Source organism: Nomia melanderi, chromosome 5 (genome assembly GCF_051020985.1).
Source record: "Nomia melanderi isolate GNS246 chromosome 5, iyNomMela1, whole genome shotgun sequence".
Taxonomy (NCBI): domain Eukaryota; kingdom Metazoa; phylum Arthropoda; class Insecta; order Hymenoptera; family Halictidae; genus Nomia; species Nomia melanderi.
In genome coordinates, this window is record NC_135003.1 from 14,636,378 (window position 1) to 14,659,263 (window position 22,886).

The following is a 22,886-nucleotide window of genomic DNA, read 5'->3' on the forward strand; positions in this document are numbered from 1 at the left end:
AACCACTCTCCGTTCGGCATCCACCCCCGCCGGTACGCGCTCCTCCATCGGCGAACTTCTCGAGCAGTAAAGCGGCTCGTGCACTTTCCTCGGGGTGCATAAAGCGAAACGGGTCGGTAAAAGAATTGCCGATATATGTGTTACTGTACTATGTTTCGCTACGTCTGCGCAGCTAAATACGCCGCAACCAACCCCGCCGCCTCACCCTTTCGCCGCGGCGGCGGTGTGCGTGTGTGTGCGCGCATATCGGACCGACACGCTACCTCCGAGCAGCTTTCCGCCAGGAATACCGGGGGGTGTAACCGTGGAACGGGAATAAATTCGGAGCCCCGGCGGCGTGATGCTTGGCTCCGCTCCACGAAGGAGATCACCTACGAAATGCTTCCGCCGGGAATGTTTCTTGAATTTGTTTCGTTATTAGGGGTTATTCGGGAGCGAGCAGCGTGGATCGTTTACTTTCCTCCCGCCGTATAATGATTTTTCAATTTAGATAGACGGACGTTCGTTTAATTAATCGGGGATCTTCTGGCTCTCACGGAGCCTTGAGACGAGGCGCTATAATAGATGGTTGTGTGGGTTGTTCACGGGAAGCCGGGTTACTTAGTTTTTACCTTTTAATTGAGAAATGTGAGGATTTTAGGTGAGGGTGATTGAGATCGACGAATGTGGTTTTAGTTTTAGAAGAATAAGGGAAATGGTTTCGTTCGTGATACCTTGCTTGGAATATTTAGTTCTTCGTGGTTATGGGAAATTTTATTAATTACTGAAATCATTTGTAACGAGGGATATTATACTGTATAGTTTGTTTATTAAGGATTATCGTAAAGCTAACGGCGAAAGGATAATGGGGATGTATAATTGATAGAAGTGGAATATGATAGGAGCGGAATAGAAAACCGATGTTTTGCCACTAAATCGATGAATAGAGGTTCCATTTTATTTCGCGCGCGGCCCATAAAAGCGAAGGGTAATTGTTCTCCTCGCGGATCCGTCTGGATGGCCCAATAATTGCGCTTCGAGGAAGTCGTTGCGCGTTATTGCCTTATCGAAGCCTCGCGCGCAACTTCGTTTCCTTTTTTTCTTTTCTTTATTTTCCCCCGGTGGCCGCGTATGACAATTGGAAAGCTATTACACGGTCGTTGATTAACGTCGATAACCAGTTAATAATAAATAATCGATTGGGCGCACCGATGGCTCGGCGCAGGCGGAACATCCTCTTTGTTTCAACGCGGATCGACGGAATCAATTTAATCGGCCGATAAAATTCGAATTATATCGAAACTTCGGGACGTACTTCGACGTTTATGTTTCATCTGAAGTTGTATAATCTCTATTTATCTGCCGGCGATCGATTCCCCCGCGATATAGGTCATTCTTTCTTTTTATGATACGACGTGGATAAGTCTACTTTTTCGTGTGATTTGTATCGAGCGCCGTTGCACATTAACCCACCGCTCCTCTCGAGCGAGTTCGTAATGCGGTTCGAATTTAATGCTCCCGTATCGTTCGTACGATTCGCTCAATAAAATCATGTACAAAGTAGATCGTTCAGGAAGAAACAGCTAGTGTAATTAAGCCAACGATCGCCGCGAACTTCATAGAGATAAATATTGAAATCGGTTATTGCCGCTAATGACCCTAATATCTGTAGCTTGTTCGTACACACAGCTGGAAAATGCAAACACATGTTACCTTTATAATCTACATGAAAACCGAGGCGCATAAATACAAGAATATACTGGTCAATAAACTTGCACTGCACCCGCGAGCTTTAATGTGCGCCGTACCTTTAAATTCTCGACAACATCGATAATTACCGTCGGAACTGAAGCGAAAATCTAAAAAAAATCAACATTTTCAAAATGCCATTTCTCTGATCGCCGCATAATTTATTAACCGTGTTCAAAGAGTGACACGAGGACATATCAACCCCTGAATCTTACCCAATTCCTCGAAGTTTCTCTACATCGAGAAGAATGAAAGTATCTATTATCTCCAATAATATTTCAAACTGGTCCAATAACCGTATTCTCCTACTCTACCAAACGAACAGTCCATCATCCATAAATTAAGCTCAAACGCTCGCCGAAAAGCGACAACTAAGAAGAAGGTATATACCCCGTCTTTATTAACTCCCAAGCGACGCGATCCCCTTCTTCAAAATAAAACCGTGATCTATCGCGGCGGAACGTCCGATCTTCGAGTCGCCGTCGAATCGAAATTCGCGGGTGCAGCTAAAAAGTCGACTTTACGTTCGCGCGGCGACAGGACGATAGGTTTAAGCGTCCGAAACGAAGCCAGTCCGGTACCGTTTCGAGTGGCGCACCGAACGGCTTTATCGTAACGCCGGCTCGATCGGAGGGCAATCAGGCGGATCGGCCGTTCCGATTAGCCGTGTGTGAAAATTAATGGCGCGAGTCAGGCCTCGCTCCGGCCTCTTATCACCGTCCATTCTCGCTCTTTCCCTTTTGAGCCCGAAAACCGGCCGCCTTATTAAAACGTGATCCCGCCGCTGCCCGCCGAACACGAAAACCGTACGAGCGTATCCGGTCAGCGCAGAAACGGCCCCGACAGGCTTGTTAAAACGTGTTCCACCCTTCTTTGTTGCCGAACGACCGCCCCGAGAGGTTTTAATTACCCACCCGACGATATCCCCCGCTTTCCGATCAGGATTTTACTAAACGGTACCCGATGTCGGAGATCTTATCGGCAGAATTCAGGTTGCTCGGCCTCAGAACCGTGAGTCCGTAAATCTCGCGTCTGCCTCGAACCTGGAAACCCTGTTCGCGTCCGGAGCTCTGATTGTACGGAACGCGCGGGCATCTAATTAATGATTACTAGACTGTGGATAGTCCCGCAATTACGAATTTTCACGGGCTGTTTCGTTGGAACCGGAGTCAATTAGAGACGCGTTCAATTAAACGTGTTGGCCTGACTCGCGGGGAGCGATGGATCTTTTGGCCTTCGTCGACTTTCTAGAGTGTTATCCTTCTTCGAGGGAAATTCTGTTTTCAGAGAACCAACGAACGTGATGGCAAACAATATGTATTCACGGAGAAATGAATTTCAGACCTACAAAATCGTTATGAATCTAAAGCTACACGATCTATCTCTAAATCACTTTCCCTAAAAGATTCCACGACAGGACAAAATATCGATCGTAAGATATAAGTTCCCTCAATGCTAACTGACACATCAATATTCACAATGTTCATCGATGTTTCCAGAAGGCTGGAAACAGTTACAAAAGGAACACCGTTGTCAAATTCGAACATACATCAGCAGAAGAAAATAACACAACTTAATAGCCATAATCCAAAATCATTATCATCCACCTTCCACACAATCCGTAATCTTCAAAACGCCAGAAACTCTCGCGATTAACCATTTGCAACAATCGGTCCCGGTGTTTGGGACTGCCCGGTAGACCGCTCGGTTGACCGGTGACCCAGGTGAACGCGTCAGACGATTCCCGAAACACGGCCGGTCAATTCTTTGCATATTGAACGAACGGCTCGCGTCGTGAATCCGAGCGCACCGTTTCCGAAAAAACAAGGCCTCCGGACGCGGCTCAGAATTCCAAGGTTAACGAAAGGGCGCGCCGGTGCACGCGCGCTAAATATTCATGGCGGCGCCCGTGGCGCGCGGTTTGAATCGGTGGGTGTGAACACCTCCGTTAACGCACCGCCGCCGGCGAAGGTAGGGATAGAAAAACCGGCGGAGCGGTCGCCATGCTGAATCAGAGCAGCGGGCAATACGCGTGCGCCGATTCGCATGCTCGCCACGATGTCGGATCGAATCGTTATTCATCGATCGGCGCTCGATACCATTCGTCGGAGCTGTTTTTCCCACCGCGATCGAGTTAACGCGGCGAACGTTGTGGGAGTCACCGATTGATTCATTCGACCGACGCTGTTGGACGAGTTTTCTGTATTTCGAGTGGAGTAACGAGAAACGGCGATATTGGGAAGGATACAGATGTAAAGAATGATAACGCGAGTCGGTTGAACAACTTGATATCGCATTTTATCGCGTTGCGTTTCTTCGTTTTCCTTGGCATACCTCTTTCGGTTTCTCTTTTTAATTTGTATTGTTATAGTATTTATTATATTAATTATTGTATTATTCGGTTTTTGTTTCCGTCTTACGTAGCGGAGTAGTATAGAGAGACTGATCCAGATTTCGCAGCTGTACGCGAAAGGAATGTTACGCGCGTCGACAATTTATTGCCTGATAATAACGTACACTTATTACCAGTCGAAATTCTTATATAACACCACGACGGCCGCGCGTTTAACGCGGGCACACTCGCGGGCATCGGGCCCTCGTAAATCCTGCGGTTTACTACTGGCGTCTTTCGTTCATAAAATAATTATAATATATTTATTGACAGGAACATTGAACTTATCACTTAAAGCGTATAATAGAGCTTTAACTCTCGTCGTAATTAAAAACGTAATTATGACGCCGGCAGCTGGTCACTCGCGGAGTCGCGTAAACACGCGTTACAGCGACGCCGGAATCGCCGGCTAACGAAATCACGTGTACGCGACAGTGACTGCGAGAGCGTTAATAAAAATATGTAGTCTTCGGTTCCGTTTCTCGGTGAAGTAAATGTCAGGTAGACTATAAATTCTGTCGAGCATCCGTGGAACGAGGATCGCGAATGTGTCATTGGTCCGTTTAGTCCGTCGAGCGGCAATCGTTCCCGTCGATTATTTAAACAAAAATTTCGCTGATCGTGTCGGCCGACCAGTTCGCGCGACTCTCGCGTCGAATCACGACGCGATACGGTGTAATTTGTATTTCGCTTTCGACGATCTCGTTTCGACGTCGTATAAGTCGCCGGCTACTTGGCGCGCGGTGTCAGCGTCCACGAAAAATAACCTTGTCCCAGTGGTGGCCGAAGAATGTCGCTCGTTCCAGGTAATAGGTACGGTAAAGCGGACTTCACGAACGACGGCGGATCCTTGATCACGATCGCAAACACTTTGTTGCCGAGTGGGGATCTTTTGATAGCGCGGAGCTGGCCCGACCGATCGAGTCCGGTCAAATCTTCTAGAAAACCTGCGACTTCTACTTCTCTCCCTGCTTCTGCTTCGTCTTCGTTTCTTCTCGTCGAACTTTTCGCGTTCCCGACACGTCCATCGGAATTCGCTTCGCCATCTGCACGCGCGACACGCTGGAACCGGCTATGCGCGTCCCGACAAAAACTCGATCGCCATATCTCAACGCCGTCGGTTCTTTTATTTTTCGCTCGGTAAACCGAGGACTCGCTGCGCTGGGATTGGGTTCGTTATCAGTCCCACGTGCAACCTGATTGTTTAATCTGGTGTTCTCCTAGCGAATTGTATGTTAAATAGGTATTGTTTATTGGAGTTTGCTTGGGAAATTTGTAATTTATTGGGGTTTTTTATTGGAGTCTTTGGAGTTGTTAGATTTGTTTATGGAAGAGTCTTTTGAAGCAGATGGTTCACAATGAGAATATGAAGTGTATAAATCAGAGATGTAAATCGAAGTTAACGAGGAGGAGGAATTTTCTGTTCGGAGATTTTAAATGTTTGTTACACGGTCGATTTCCGTGTTGTGTTAAAATCTCCGGTAAACTTAGAATAGAACCATATTCGATCACGTGTCTAATTATTCCTTCAATTTGCATTATTCCAGATGTGGAAACTATCGTCGCCATGGAGAGCTCAAGGCTGGCGGCTCAGCGTCCGATGGGTGAGTCAATCAATGGTCCTTGAAACTGACATTAACATTAACATTTAATCCACGGATTAAACTCCTGCAAAAGCTATAGTTCGTCGTGGCGTGTCTCCAAAGAATCACTGCTCATCTGCCACTAAATTCTACTTAAAATCATCAGAATCCTAAGGCAGACATTTCCAAATTCCCCTCGAATCTCGAATCTAAATTTTCCAAACGACAGGATTTCGCAATCGATCGCAAACCTGAAATACTCTAATGAATCCACGACCAAATTATAATCCAATACTTCACCTAATCTTACATCTCCCGATGCAACCTACCCAAAAACCTCTCAGTCCTCAACCACTAAACTACCATGTTATCAACCAAAGTCAAAATCAAACTTAACCAATTCGTCAAAATCGCAAGAATCCGGCAACAGAGAATATTATCATCTTCTAATCAAATTAACCTACAGCTTATCCACGACCAGCAGTGCCTACAGTCCCCGACGACCCAGTAACCGACGCAATGAACCTCCATTAAAGGAAAGAAGAAAATAATCCAGAATTCCGCAACTAATCTAGTCGAAGACGCCAGAACGGTTTCGCGTTCAGGAGTCGGCGGGAACGGTTAACGTCGACGCGAACGGTTCGCCGTCACCGAGTCCAATATTTCGCAGTGCCGCGTCCCGACTTTTCGCAGAAGTTTCCGACGCGATTGCCAAAGTAATCCGGCGGAAAGTTGCGCCGAACTGCTGTCTGACTGGATAAGCATAAAGCGCGATGGAAGGCGAACGGCGGAACATATAACAAAGAAACATTCGGGTCGCGTCTCGATCGGACCAACCGAAAAGGCTCCCGTCCATTGTCTCCCTTTCCCTTGCGACCGGAGGGTGCGCGGCTCCTCTCCCCTGGGCGGGCAGCAATTTTTCCGTAGCGCGGCCGTCGCGTCGGGAACTTTCGCCCCGGGATATTCCGTTGTTGACACGATCCCGGATTCCATCTTGGGAATCGCCGGCGAATATCGCCGGAATATCCCGTCAATTTCAAAAATTACATTTGCGAGTCCTGGATTTTTCTACGAAGTTTCCGAATACCCGGCGGACGACCCGCCGGAAAACTTCTGGCCGTTCCGCTCGGCGACTTCTGCGCTAGATCCGCCGCGTACGCACGTAAACTGTCTACGCGTGTACACGGTGACTTTTTTATCGGACGTACAGGAGGATCGTTGTTTATTTAAATTTATTTAAATCCCCCGGTTCAGTTAACTGCGCTGCATCGTTTCATTATTATTCATTGCCATTGTCCATCCGCGACGTTCCTCCTTCGTTTTTATCTCGAAGAGGAGCCGAACGTCGGTGGCTGTCGGCTAGATGAGAATATATTGTACGCGACTTTTTCCCGTCGGCGGTTCTTTCGGGATCGGATTTAGTTATAATGTCGGAAATGTCGCGAGCATCGCGTAGCTCGAGCTTCAGCCTCGCTGTTTCGAAGGATCTTCATTTCTTACCGAACGCTCGTTTTCGCAAATTATTCGGAGACTACGCGAATTTTTCCAGGAGCGTATACCTCTCCCCACGAAACTGCGAAACTCGATCGAATGCTCTTAACAAAAATTCTGTCGTCAAACGCGCGGAGATCTCAATTTCGACGTGAAATCTCCGAGCGCGATGCTTCACACGTGGTTAATTATCAGCTTTCATATCCTCCGAATTAACAGAGTGAATCAGGGCGCTCGATGCATAGTACCACGCGCGTTAAGAATAATCCTCTCTATTTTATTTGACGCGTTGAACCTCGAGACACAATTCCACCGACCAACCTCGAGAAGCTACTCCACCCTTAATTAAAAATCGAAAAATAAATACGAGACCTGGAGGAAATCCCGGAAGGCTCAACGCGATCCACGGAACGGGATCACCGGATCCTCCCCGAGGAGGACGTCGCCCGGGCAGGACGGTTCAATTTCCGAAAGCGGCGGATGCAAATGAGTTCCCGGTGGATGAAAAAGTTACGTAAGAAGGCTGGCTGCCGAGGGTGGAAGGAGGACGACGGCATTGATCCCGCGAATTAATGGGGTTGATTATCAGCGGCGGCACGGAGGTGTTCGCTCCTTCATCGCGCTGCTCATCGGGGAACAATCGAGAGGAAGGAAGCGGACTATCTCGAGCGCGCAGATAGGTCAAGAAGCTGGAAAGCGGAGAGAGGAAGCAGAGGTTCGCCGTCCGGAGGACGAGCACACCGGCGAGGGGCTCACCGAGGCAAGGAGGGGGTGGTAGGTGGTAAACGGCTGGTTTCCATGTAGATCGCTACAGAGGCGAGACGTCGGGACCCGGAGCAACGAGTATCTAGTCGAGCCATCTTGCTGCGAAATATTCGCAGCGGAATCGCCCCTGGAAATTGCTTTACGGTACAGAAATAATCGTCCGGAGAGGCGATCGGCTCCACGGAGAAGACACGAGGAAAGAGAGGAGAGTAAAGAAAGGGATCGGAAAGCGTTCGAGGTAGAAAGAGGAGCGAAGAAAGACGAGGAACGGGGTGAGTCTCGAGGAAAAGGCTGCAGGAGGAGAGTAGGTCCATTATTCTTTTCGGCCGTGGCCGGGGGGAATCGGGTTGAAAATATTCCCGTTTCGAGATTATGAAGCCTCGAGAAACCTCCCACCATCCTCTCCTCTCTCGCCAATTTGGCAACCGTTTCATGGAAAGATCGGCCGCGCCTCGGTACCCGGGGCCACTTCCGGAACTCGGTTTAATTAAACTGAAAGCTGAAACGGTTATTCTGTTTTAACCTTCCCGGCGTTATGGATGCGCTTGTTTTGGGAGCGAATTGAATTCGCCCCGGGGGCCACTCGATTCTCATGCATTCCGTCGCATGCGTCGACCGCCAACCAACCCCCTCCCGCCGCGGCCGTCCGACCGCCCACACAGCAACCCCCTCGATAACTCCGACGAATATCCAATTTCGGTGGATACACAGTTGCCGGGAAAGGTCACGTATACTGAACGACGGCCCCGACTCTCTCTCTCTCTGTCTCTCTTTCTCACTTTCTATCTCCCTCGCTCCGCGTATTACCGAGAATAAAGTTTGATGGGGGGCGCAGCGGAGGACTGCGGAATTTTCGAATATGACGAATTGACTGATGCGATTGTCTGACGGCCACGGATCCTCCGTCCGGCTTGCCCTTTCTTGCTCTTTACGCGGAATAGGTCTCTGGTCGGACATTTTTACTGTGGGTAGCGGGGTTAGGTGGGAATCGTGTTTTTGGAGATTGACGCGCGACTTTGCTGGTTTATGGGGCGTTCCGCGTATTTTAAGGGACGATTGAGTAATCGAGCTTCTCCGGGAGATGTGCTCGGTTCGCTCGGGAAGTGAATTCGTTGATTGCGGAGTGGACATTTTAGTTTTGCCTGGAGTTATCTTGTACGGTGCTGGAATTCGGAAGAAATACTTGAATTTTTATATATTTTATTTGTGGTTTGATGTATTGGGATATCGTTTATTCATCTTTCTAGAGTACGGTCGACGTAATTATGAAATCGTTACGTGTCACGTTTCGAAATTCAAAGTATCTCCGCCGTACTTATTAACATCTGGTCGAATGCACCGCGGTGTTTCTCGTTTAAATCTTCGAATTTTCATTTGTTGTTCCCGACGAATTTCCTTATATGGAAATCGTGCTCGTTCCTTCGCGTTAATTTTCTTCGAACGGTACGACGGCGTTATATAACGTACTTCCCGAGGCGACTGTACTTCTCATAGCGATCATTATCCGGTAATTCTTGCGTATGGCTTTCTAAAAAAGAAGTGGCAATTAGTTCAGTCTATTAATTACGCAGGGAAGAGGAAATTTTTAACCCCTGCTTGAATAAGATATTTTCTACCATTGATGTCCTAATTACGCAGCAGAACGCGTTCATTATATAATATCGTAGAGGTGGCTAGAGATCGTAGAGAGGGTTATATCAGATCGCACATTTATATCGTGAACAGAGGAGGATGAGCGCGTCACACAATGAAGCTATTCAGGCTATCGGTGAACTTCTTCTTTTTCCTATAGTCTCATAACAGTAATGGCCGCCGCCCACTCTAACCTCTCCCGTTCTCGACGGAATCCTGAATCGACGGTTTTTTATTCGAGCACCCGGTACAAAGTCGATACAAAGTTATTCCCGGATAATAATACGAAATTCCGTGAATATATTCCGCAGCCCGTACCTTCGAAAAAAAGTACAATAAGAATGAACCCCAAATAATTTGTCTACAGGTGTTTCTCCGAATGCAATGCAACACGATACAAAAATGCAGACCTTTCCGGTTATGCTAGGGAACGCGTCTACAAGGTATACGGAAATTTACTTGAAAATCTCGGACCGTGTATATACACCGTGTATTCAAGTATTCGTTGAATTAACATTTCATTACAATATTGAAACGAACAACAAAAGTCACAGAATTTCGGAGGATTCTTATAAACTCGTCGGCGTTCGAACTATTTCCTAAAACGAATCCGAGCTTCGAGCACTAATTTCTAGAGAATTATTCTCTAACTCCATCGGGCAGCTATTATATTTCGTTCCCGAGTCCAATCGGCAAAACAAATACGTCTAACTATAAAATGGCGTGCGCGTTGAATATTCATGAGACAAAACCGGCGGTTAGCTGAAAAACAAATGGCTCTAATATCCGCGTTAATTAGAACTTTTCCCAGCGGCGACGAGTATAATAAATCCCGCGCCACTGATTGTGGATCACCCAGTATGCTCCGAAAACTCGCTCTGTATCCATTACCTATCGGCTCCGCCTCGGCGTTCAGAAAATTCAGCGAGGCTCGGGATGTATTCCCGGCTATCCGGTGGGATCTCCGCGGACGAACCAGATCCGCATCAGCGTTCCCATCACGTAAGCGATCGGCGAACAACGTCGACCTCGGCGAGCAGGGAGAGAGAGCGGGACGGAGAACGTATTCTCGCATACTGGGTGGGTCGCCTAATATCATCATCCCGATTTACGTCAATATTATTACATAAAGTTGCATAGTTTAAGAAGGACACCGGACAGTCCGGCCGAATCTTCCTCTGAATAGAGACATTCCAAGGATCTCAAGGTGACCTTTAATTTCTTTCAAACGCGAGAGATCACCTTGAAATCTCCGGGGCATCTCCGTGTAAAAAAGTTTCGTTCGGCTCGCGTAATGCTTCTCTTGCAACGCTACGTTAATTAAGTTTCCTCCGCGAGTAATAATATCAACATAAATCAGCCCGGTAATGTCAGCCGACCCACCCTGTATATGCGTAACGCGTTCACACGAGCGAGCACGAACAGCGTATATGCATATACCCTAACGGTCGAAACTATTTTGTCCGTGGATTAACTCTTCCCACATGCAAAACACGGAATATCCGAACCGGCAGACGCTCGAAATTAAACCATATAATCCCAGAAGTATAACAGAACATCAACGAAATATGAATTACATCGTAGCGAACGTTATCTGTACGTTTTCCACGTGTCCAAGCCGTGAACGCGACTGACCAAGAAGTTTTTGATCGGTACTGTACGCGAGGTTCTCCCAAGGTACAGGCGAAAGAGAGAGGAGCCACGGAAGGAGAGAAGAGAAGTAGGAAAGTAACAGTCTGGAAGTCGAAAACGATATCTGGACGCGTCGCGACGCTGCCGGTCACCGATACGAGACGCCATGGCGGCCGGCATTCCGAATTGCAGGGCCACCGGGCTTCCGCTGCCCAGGAACCGGAGGTTGGGCTGGGTCTCTCGCAGCCAGCCGACAAAGCCGCGGGATACACCCTGTGCACGTCGGTACAGAGGAGTTTCGCATTGATCGGCGGCCAGGAGAACAGCGTCGCTCTGATTGGCTACCCTAGCCGCTGCGTCCTTGTCCCACCGAAATCCTTCCGTCCCGGTTGAACAAGGAGCCAGGTCTCTATCCTGGCTTCTGCTGGTTGAAGAGCAACCACGAGCCCGGCCAACTTAGCGACCGACGAAGACAGACTCGCTCCTTTCGAGCCAGCGAAGAGGATGCGAGAAGAGGACAGCCGGATCAGAGGTGACCCGTACCGAACCGAGGGAAAGAGAGAGAGAGAGAGAGAGCGAGTGGCAAGACGCGATCGACCAGGTGCAGTAGGGGGGACGCACGGTAAACAAAATGGAAAATCGGTGGACCCGGCTGGTGTATAGGTCGCGTACACCGACACGGGTCAAAGATGGGATCGCCGAGCGGGACAGAGATGAACAAACGTTTCCCAGTTCGCCCACCCCCTGCCGCACCTCGAATCCTCCCCTTATCGCGCGCCCAATCGCCTCCGACCACCGGCCAGCCGGCTCCTCCACCTTTCCAGCCGCCACCTTTCTAGCTGTTTTTCGCGTTCGTTCTTTCTAGACTCGTCCGCACACGGGAGCACAGTGGAATTAGAGGCGTGACGCGACCCGGCGAAGACGAACTGGGTCACAAGTTCGACGACGGGGCTGCCTGTGTCTGCACACCCGCGAATATTAGGGGATGAAGAGCGCTCGTACGGAGTCTACCCGATGACGGACGAGCTCGTTCCATCGGTATTATGGACGGACGCCTTTATAGGGGAGGCGGGGGTTGATTGAAGGAAAGGTGTCTCGAGGCGGAGGGAAAACAAAATGGTATTTTGTTCGGCGACTACGGCCGGGCCGGAGAGACTGCCGGAGATATCGCGCGTCGGTGAAAGCAGGAAATTGTTTCTTATCTTTGTGTCGGGACGGAGTCGGCGGCGGGAAGGGGGGATCCCGTCGGTGGATTTTTCACGGGACGCGGCTATCCACCGCTCATCATTCACCCGGCTGATTTCACGCGATAGCTTTCTCCGGCTGTCCTCCGGAATTTATTTGGCGTTCGCCTCGGCTCCTTTTTCCTCGTTATGCGGCCGGGGGCCGCGCAGCCGATGAGCCGCCGCGCTGGATACATGCAATTACGGGTTCGGTTCTTGCGTTTTACTGGACGACAAATTGCGGGACTCCGCGCGCGCGCGCGTTTTCGTTCGCTCCGCTGGAATGCATCCGCGCGAAGCGTTGCCCGCCGAGAATTATTGAAATGCATTCGCCGAATTCTACCGGGAACACGGATCCCGGGATTTAAAGGACAGCGTGGGTAATGTCGTATTTTACGCCCGTTCGCCCCGGCAGCCGGGCTTGCTTTCTCCTCCTCGATTTATTTCGGATTCGAATCGGTTTTCTTTTCCACCTCTCCTCCTTCGCTTTAATCGAGGATCCTTTGGCGGCTGTCGGCGAAGGGAGAAGATTGACGGAGTTGCGTCGGGGAGCTGATTTCGGGAATTTCGGGGTAAATGAGTTTGTTTCGGGAGGAGAGCGTTGGCCGGTTAATTGGCTGCGGATTTTATTGACTTAAGAAGTTCGCCGTTTTCTAGAGGTCTCTATATTGAAGTTCCTGCACGAAGTCCGGGGTGTTCCTTTATTTTTCGCGGGCCGCGATACGATCTCTAATTTCTGCGAGCTACTTCGTAAAACCGTCTATCTGTGTAACCATCTAAGTCTGCGGATGAACTTTCGTCGACTTATGTAGTTATCCGTGGCGAAAGAGTTTGAATTATTTCGCTGTACGGTCTTCCTCCGCTGAATATACACAGAGTTCCACTCCAATAGCAGTAAAACACGTTTACCTTCATCTGGATGTTGTTCGAATGCTTTTAGAGGTATTCGGCGCGAAGGAAATACTAAGAAAAATCTAAATAACGTGATTGAAGGCGTAAAATGTTAATAGGAATCAATAACCTTATCTATATCGCGTTCTCTTAATGAACAGATAAACACTTCGCCGGGCAGAAACATTTCCCGCGAGCAATGGAAGCAAACAGAGTAGCGCCGGCCGAGTAACAATTTCCACCGATAACGACGTAGGATGGTTCAGGGTTGCAACCGCCCCCGAATGCAAGATAATCCGAATTTCCCATCAAGTTCATCCTGTTAGACTATTTTATAGTATCGCCGAGGGAACTGCCCGGAAAAGATGGAGAAAATCAGCATTTCAGTTGACTCCCGGCAACCTTCTGCTATCTCCGGCCAATGAAACTCTTGCAACAGCAGGACTCAACCCCTACCCACGGCCGCGGACCAGCTTCCCAGCGGTTCCTCCCTCTCTACCCCCCTTTACCTACCCCCTGTCCCGCCCGTAGCCCCCGCCGGGTTCTCGCTTTCTCCGGTTGAAGCCACGACGAGCTTACGTTCTTTTCTTATTACGCCTATTATCGGAATTATGCGTGGTGGCTCTTGTGAAGAGTGCCGATTCTCCATGCGTCAATCGAACCGGCGCTCCCTTTAATCGCGGATAAGCAGGTTCCCTTATGAGAACCGTTCCATGAATGCCCGGATTATTCATCTTCTGTTCTTAATGCGATAAATTATGCTTCGGCCAATTTACAGTTTAATTTCTTGATCTCGCATTTCGTTCGGGTTTCACGGTCCTCCCGAGCGTCCTCGATGTCAGCTGTAAATACTTAATTTATTATTGCGTATTTGTTATTACAATTTGTATGCAAATCTGAACGGCCGCGGAGCCTGAACAAGATTGGCCGCGCGTTCTCAGAGTCAGCGAGTCGTTTTTGTTGGCCGAAATGCTTCTCCGTCGGTTGTTTTTTTTTCAACACGGAGTACGTATGTGTAGATTATACCCGAGTGTACATGTATATATAGTTAGCCTGTTATTATAGAGCGATAGCATTTTATTGAGATCTCTAGTAATTAGTGTAATAAGCACCCGGATAAGAGGAGTGTGCTAATGTAACGAAGCTGTTATATAAATTATGTATCTACTCCTTTCGTGATTACTCCATTTCGCGGTAAGAACTGTCAGTTCATTCGGTGAATAATAAGCCCCACCGTTTTTCAGCTTTTCCCCTCCCTCCGAAGCTTCGCGGCACGCTACGCCTCTGCTACACGCATCTCAAACACGTCTAACTATCCATTTTTCCTATCGAAACATATCTAAACTCGCGTTCCATTTACCCTCCGCTCGACACTAAAAATCGTACAGCTAATTCAGTTCAGCCGACGACGATTTTTCTACGCCTAATTTAACAGATAACAGGATGAACGCCGCGAACGCTTATTCCATTACACGAACGCTCGCCTCTAGGATTCCTTTGCGCCTCTCGGCCGGACGTCTTCCTCAAAACCTAATCTTCAGATTCAGACAATCAAATCTTCGGGTAATATCACGGATCAGGGCCTCTCTCCCGCGGCCGCTCGGTTTTCTCTTGCACGGTTCTAAACAGATCCCGATGGCGCGCCAACATGGCGCGCCATTAGCATCTCGCCGCGATATTTATCGGGTGGAGCTTTATTCAATTAAAATTCCGGAGTTCGCGATCGGTAGAGAGAGAGAGTGAGCGAGAGAGAGAGAGAGAGGGAGAAAAAAAGGGGACGCTGCGCGTAAGTGCCCCCCTCCGCGGCCCCCCGCCTGTTCGCCGCCCCCCGTCCGATAATATCGAGCAATCCAGCCGATACCGGGAAAAGAAGCGACGTGTTCCTGTCCGCCGATACCATATATTTCCGTTCGATGGTCGAAGAATCGTAATTGAACCGGGTGGTTCACCCGTCGCAATCGGCCCCGCTATCCCCGGAGGCAACTGGTTCCAATGAATTAACCGGTTAACCGTCGCCGGGGCCCGTCGCCGGCGCAGGGGCCGGACAACGCGCGCTGGAACGCTTCGCACAGCGCTTCCCCCTCCACGTAGCCAGCGTCTCTCTCTCTCTCTCTCTCTATCTTCTTGTCCCCCCTATTATCCGCCATCTTGGACGCCGTCCGCGTTCTTCTTGTTCCGTTTGGCTTTCAGGCCGGGGCCCCGGCTCGACGAGCACGCGGCCAGCGTTATATTATTGCCTCCCCGCGGTCCCACCCTGTTAATCGCGAAGCTTTATCGAACGGATCGGCGGCCGCGCGGGTAGTACATAAAAATCCTTGTTCATAACGCGGCCGGAGCAGTTCCGAACGTAACTAACCCTTTATGCCCGTGGGCGACCATTCCAGTCCCCGGGTGCAGCAACTTATTAAGTATTTATGCGCGGCGCGATTAAGATTTTTCGATCGCGGGGCCCCCGAGGCCGCCGGCGGTTTTATTAAAGCGACGCGTCGAACGGAATAAGGGCGAGATTACGATCCGACCGGGGGCCCCTCTCTCCTTTTCGAGGAAGCGATCGATACAGGAAATGGGGTGCCATCAATTCGTGTATCGACGTGTATCGCCGTGCGATCTTCTTCTTATTAACTATATAGTCTCCTCGGTGGACTAATTAAGGGGTGGGGTGTGTCACGTGGCCGTTGAAAATCACCGAGCGCTCGGTATTATTCTACTTCTTCGCGTGATTAGGAAACCGACCATTCCTTGCGTTCCATGGATATTGCCGGTCGGTTTATCCCGATCCCGATTTTTTTCATCCCCCTCCGCAGCTTCGTTTTTCTGTGCTTCGTCTGGCATTGTAGTGCCAGAAGGTTTCTGGATGTCGGTGATCCTTGGTTTTCAAATATTTAGTTGCTCTGTTCGTGGATGTTGAACATGTGTTGTCATGTCTTTCCGGATTGGCTTTCGTATGGTGCATTTTGAAACATATTTCTTCAAAATTCGTCGATACCTTCTCACGCTTGTTAGTTGATACAACATTTCCTACTGGACACGTTGAAATACAACTTTTCCTATGTGATCATTCCGACTGATGAAAAATAAGAATTGTATTTTTTTAAAGTTCAAATATAGCAATTTTCACCTATGATTAAATCAGTCTCTGATCTTTTCATCGACAACGATTTCTATAGACAAATAACCTTCAACCTCATACTGAAATCTGTTTGAATATCTTCATTCTAAATTTGTACAATCGCACTATAAATACTCGCAACAGCGCTTCAAGTACCATCAAAAATATTCTAAGCACATTCAGACTACATCCACATCCGAACAAAAACAATATTCCAAAGCACCTTCGAGACACAAAAAATCAACGTCCCAAATTCCACACAGACCATCCAACAATCTCAAACACAGTCCTCGTCCAATTCAATTTTAATCGCCCCGATCCTCGCCACCGTAAACGTCGCGAGGCACGATCAACCAAAAAAGAAGTTTCGTTCAGAATGATTTCCCTTCCGAAAAATTCAGCCCGTAAAGAAAGAAATTAAACCGTCTAGGGTCCGCAGCGCAATCCCCGTCAACTGCGATCGCCGTAATCGTAGTTCGTCCTAGCCCCGGCTGAAGGAAATATTCGACCGAAAGCCGCGCTCTAATCCCGGCTAGCAAAGTTCAAGAGTACAACCGGAGCCAAGAAGCCAGTCAGCCTGATTAAATTGTCAAGCTTAAACGCGTCGAAAACACCGGTGCCAAGAGTGCCGGGCAAACGAAACTCACGGCCGGTAGGAACGCCGGACCGAAGAGAGCGAGCGAGAGAGAGAGAGAGAGAGAGAGAGAGAGAGAGAGAGAGAGAAACTTCATTTCCAAAACATTTGGCCGGGAAGTGGAATTAGAAAAGCGGTGCCGGCTCCGTGGTAACCCACCCCAGCCCTTCAACTTCGACCCTACCCCCGGCGTAGGGCTGTTTATTGATTAGCCGCCGAAAAGTTTCGGCCGGTCGGTGCACGTGGCGCCATCTTTCGGCGGACACTCTAGTGAGTTTTCAGGGAAGCTTGGTTAGGGTGCCGGGAGACGGAACGAAGGGGATGGCGGGTTGGCCGATCGCGGAGGGGATGACGGGACGAGGGTGAAGTGGGTTGAGACGCGGCGAGACGGGTCAACCAGTCGAGACCGGTCGGTCGCGCCCCGACAACCCCTGCCCGACCCCTAGGATGTTCCGTGCAACGGGGTTGGAGGTGTCGGGGAGGTAGCCGGTATCGATCCCCCGTGTCCCTGTTACACGACGCGGCTCAATCGCGCTCCTGGGACTTCGCAGACGCTCGGAATCGCGCGACCTGACCGGCAACCGAATAATCTGCGCTTTTTCTGGTGCGATTAAACAGATGTCTCGTGGACTTTTTCGATGTTTCGATTAGTAATTTTGAGTGAAGGTGGTGGTAAAAATTAGAGGATTAGAAATGGAAAATTTGATGATCGAGTTTGAGAGGGTATTTTGATGGAATTTAATTTATGATTTTGTAGATGTGGAATTGGGTGGGAGGGTTTTTTGGTGAATGGATAATTATGAAGATTTTGTTGGAGGATATGAATGGATGTTTAGTAATTTGTTTTTATTGATTTATAGGGTAGAAGAGATTTTTCAATGGCATTTAGAATGAATGGAACAGGGAGTTTGATGAATTTTTAAAAAATTAAATTTTAAATTTGCAATTTGAGAGAAGGAAATTTATTGGTGAAATATTGATTGTATATAGTATTTCGGATATTTCGAGTTTTCTACGGTAATGGGAATTTATGGTGAATATCTCAGGAAAGAGTTTCACCGTCGTAGCTCGCAACAAGATTTTTGGGGTTGATCGTGTTCCCCTGTCTTCTATTCTCTTGACCAACTGCCAGGTCTCGAAATTTCAGGGAAATATAGTTCGTACAATATGAAGTACTTGGCCCGAGTCACGTTTATGCAATTTCGCGCAATGTCTTCCCGAGGGACGACACAGTTTATACGAACCGGAGACATTGCGTATTGAAATATTCATTGAACCTGCTATCCATTGCTGCAGTGTATATAAATTACGTCCTGCCATTTAGCAGCAGTGCTTTAAAGCATCGGTAATGCTTCGACAACATTGTACGCAGAAAACGAACGTAATTTTGTTCCCTTCAAAAATCATGCTAAACATCGTGCAGCTTCTGAATCCACTAAAAACGGAATTCTGGTGATTCCTCCTTACTGTAGTTTCTAGGAGGTGATTCCTCCTTACTGTAGTTTCTTCCTTTTAATCTTCGTTCAGCCCGAATATTATCAGCTTCCGGGCACGTTCGTCCCAGAGAACAAGGAAGTCCAATTTCCGGGAAAAATTTCCTCGATCTTCGAGGACTCACACCGAAACCTTCAACATCGCGAGCTCGAAACTCGTGAAGTAGTTCTCGCCCTGCAACGCCTTCGGCGAACTTCCTTCTAATCTTCATTCGCCCGTGTATTACCCGCTTCCGGGCACGTTCGTTGCGGAAAATAGGAGCGGGTCCAATCTACCCGAAAAATTCCATCGACCCTCCGGGCTGCGTAATCGCTAGTCTGCGGATTTCATGCATTTATAGGATGCACTATTCTTCAGAACTCGGTGAAGTGAAACGTTCAGCCCTTGGAAAAAATGGTCTTGTTAGAGGCGGAAGTTGGGTTGGTTTTGACTCGTGGTAAATACTCTTCTGTATGCATCGAAAGAAGATACTTTTCCCGAGAAATATGAGACTTCTCAAACGAGGGAGTAATATTAGAGAAACTAAAACAAGCGTCAGCAACAATGCGATCTTTTTAACGATAAGTTTTAATTCTAAATATCAATATTTACTCTCATTTCTAACAAACCACGTATCATTCTCTATAATCTTCTGTACAGACAATAATAAACAATAATAAATACATCGACAAATTCTAAACATTCGCTTCTATCAAGAAGCACACCAGAATCAATTTCTGTTTCCATTAATCAACCGAATCATCAATTAACTATAAATCTTAACATCATCTTCCCAGATTCCTTCAAAAAGGTAACCAAGGGATCTACATAAAATCTAGACATCATCTACCAAACCATCAGAGATACTCAACTTACAATGACCAATAAAAATACTATTCCATCCAAAACTCGTTACCAGAGTTTTTTCGAAAATTCCACAATTTTTTCCTTCGAATAGCCCGAATTTATCACAGAAAAATCTATATTTGCATAGAGATACCGAGGCCACTGATTCCAGTGAAATTCCCAGCGATGTATCGTGGGCAAAAGGGTCGAGTGAATACATTGTTCCGGCGAGGGGTGTTCCCCGCAAGATGTTTCGATCGATCGGGGTGCCGGATTGCGGCGTCCGGAAGCGCCGCCTCGTGTGACAGAGCCTCGGCTAAGAGGTTGGCCTACTTGCTGCTAGATGGCGACACAAATCGGTCGGTGTCGGAAGCCGAGTGGTCCAGCCGGATGCCGAATCACGTTTCTCACGGATCAAAGACATGGCGGACGCATGGCGTCCGTGTCGGTCTGCTTTCGAACCGGGCCAGACTCTTTCGTAACGCTCCGTCGGATTTTTCGTTCGTTCCCTTCTCTCTTTCTCTCGCTCCGCCGCCGGCTCTCTCTTTCTTTCTGTCTTCATCCGCTCGATCTACAACGAGTATTTATAAGCGGCTCGAAATAGGACCGCTTTCACCGTGCAACGCAGCTTTCTGCGTCCTGATATCGCACTTGTACCGTCCATCTTCGATTTTAGACCTAAGTGTCCACTTTAATGAACATTCCCGGCCGTTCAATTCGATTCTCCTGTTGAGATTCTTTCGGAATTTCGCGATACTTGTTCGGAGCAGTCGAGCAGATTTTCGAAGAGATTTTGTATATAAGATTTTGCTTCTTCGAGGCGCATTGAGGTGCCAGTTCTGTTGAATGCTAATTCGAGTGAAATATTTCGAAACTTTTTAGTTTTATAAGTATCTTAATGGTTCTGCAAAAAGTGTTTTATATTAGGCATGCGCGTTACTTAAACGTTCTCACCCTACCTGGAATAGAGGCAGCAGTAAAAGATACGAATTATTTATAAGCAATTCGAGACACGAAAGGTTAAAGGATAATGGAAGTTGAAACACCGCTTGCAACTTCGTAATGTAGAGTACTTTAGGAAGATAAAGATTTAGTGGAAACATATGTATTTTATTGGCTTTATAAAATCTTCATTAACCGTGTTATGGCCTGTAAGATCCGAGGATCAAGAATCTCGTATGTCTCCGATTGATTTACACCTTCCTCCTGTATAAAATGAATAGGATAGCGAAACAGTGGAAAAAACGGAAGCATCTAGATAACCGTATCGGTTTGCGAATCGTTTAAAAGAACGTCTTGCCAAGAACGGAACAGTCTACGGGCTTGTCATGTTTGCGAATATTTTGGAAATTATAGGTGTATTAAGGGGAGATCCGGTGTCGAACAGTTTCCCGACGATCCTCGACTTACTTTCAACACATTATTTGGATACTTCGTTACGTCACAACGCTTAGGATCTCAGCGGAGGGACATGAAATACTTTCAGCGCGTTTACGAGACGCGTGCGTTCACCGACGGAACTTTCTCACGGGATTAAAGTGGCGCGTAACCTTTTGAGAGCAGACGTGATTACATTTTGAACGTCTTCGAGTTTTGAGAAACGGCCGCGTGGTCCCGTTAAACGCCGCGGAGCACTTCAACTACGATGCTCGTTGAAATTTGAAGCCCGTTGAGGCGTCGGTGATCCAAAGTTCGAGTGAGCCAGCTCGCGGCTGATCGATTTATGTTACAAGGAAAACGCGTCGAGGAAAATTCTTGGGACTGTAGTGTCCCTCGCTCAACGAGAATTATGCTTTATGCTCGCTCGATAACGCTACGTTTATGGAATCCTGTCATTCACAGTCAATGAGCAAGTCAATAATTCTTCCTAGCCGACTAGAGACAGTCAAACTGAAAAATAAAGTAGCGACAATCGAGCACGAGTCTCAATAAACTATGATTCTCCAGTCGTAACTTTAAATGATAACTTAAATAGTTAAAAAGTACGTAAATTACAATGAAGCTGAGGAGTTTGCAACTTCAACCCTGCTTATTCGAAAGATTAAAAGGGTTAAATTTAACGACAGGGATACCTCTTTAACTGCGCCTCGCCGTCAGTAAAGCAGCAATATAATAATCACAATAAAATTGACCCGTAGCTTCCTCCTCTTTTTCGAGAAGGTAGGAAAGTGTTATTGAAGACGGTCAGAAGTAAAAAAAGGAATTAGCTTCATATTTTGCTCGTAGCCCGGCTCCGTCGACGGGACAAAGCGAGCCAATCTCTTGTTAAAAAGAAGCCTTGCGCGACCCTCGCGGTGAAAAGGATTCCTCCAGTACGAAATACCCGGCATAGCTCGCCCCTAATTCAACCCGTTATTATAGTTCCGGCCTTCTTTATTGGGGTCCTCAGTGGTCGTCGTCGGTTACGTCCCCCGATACTCCGAACCCCGAATGCGATTGCTCTAATCCTTAGCTACATAAACAATCCCCCTTTTCGTATGAGAAGATGCTACGCGCAGGAACAGGAAAACACAAAAGAAAATTGAGCAATCTCCGTGTTTCTATCCACCTCCACCATTTTCGGTAATGTTTCATTCATCTTTCGTAATCAAAAATACTATCCCCAGCAAGAACGCCATTTGAAGTTACAAAAATGTAATAACATGTTCCGCAACGTCTTAAATTATCAAAGAATATTCCCCATTTGTTAATGAACCGTTGACTCTTCTTTCCTAGATCGTTTGTGCGCGGACAACTCTATTTTTTCTCGTTTAACACGCATAAAAGCGATCGCTCGGGTAATCGTGTTATCAATTTCGATCGAACACATTTCGCCGAGGACATTACACGCGATTTAATTACCTAGCTGCATCGGGGACCGCTATCCAACCCCGAAATCGCATTTATTGCGCTATCCCGAGCTCCCGCGGGATGAACGATTCCCCGGGCATTGCGCACGCACGCACGCACGCACGCACGAACGCGGTTCTCATGCGCTCGTTCGCCGATGAATATTTCAAATCACGAGGCAAGTGTGTCCGTGGAGGTAATATTGCTGGAACAAATTACCAGCAACGCGTTTCGCGTCGAACAACGATCCGCGCCGTTTAACATTCTCCGCGGGCCTGTGTTAACATGGCTAAACAACTCGCGGCCTTTATCACGGTTGCTCGAACGGCTATTTATGGATCGGATAACGCTGCCCCGTCGCGGCAGGAGTATTGCACCCATAAACAACCGGGCCCGGCTATCTCGCTGACAGAATATAAGTAATAAGGGAACGTTAATTAGCGATCCTCCACGTTCTCAGCGATAAGGATCGTTCGCGCAATGGAAGCTGCGCCGCTCCACAACAATGAAAGTTTCCTCCGCGTTGCTGCCTTCAATGAATAATCCATTTTATTCAGTCGATGGTTGCGTGCCAGCCAATCTGAACCGCGGGTCGTGTTCTACGAAAGGCGGGAACGCATGTAAATTGAAATTATTCGCAATCGGGTTTCCTTTAAAA

General features: G+C 47.8%; 1 protein-coding gene across 2 annotated transcripts in view; it reads left to right on the plus strand.

Moving 5' to 3' along the window:
• The window catches only part of LOC116435040 (homeobox protein abdominal-A homolog), a 360,685-nt gene that overhangs the window by 91,620 nt on the left and 246,179 nt on the right, over positions 1-22,886 (plus strand). For both annotated transcript variants that reach the window (XM_076367577.1, XM_076367578.1), the window contains exon 2: positions 5,668-5,724. The gene's annotated coding sequence lies outside the window, so the exon portion shown is untranslated. The remainder of the gene's footprint in view (positions 1-5,667; positions 5,725-22,886) is intronic.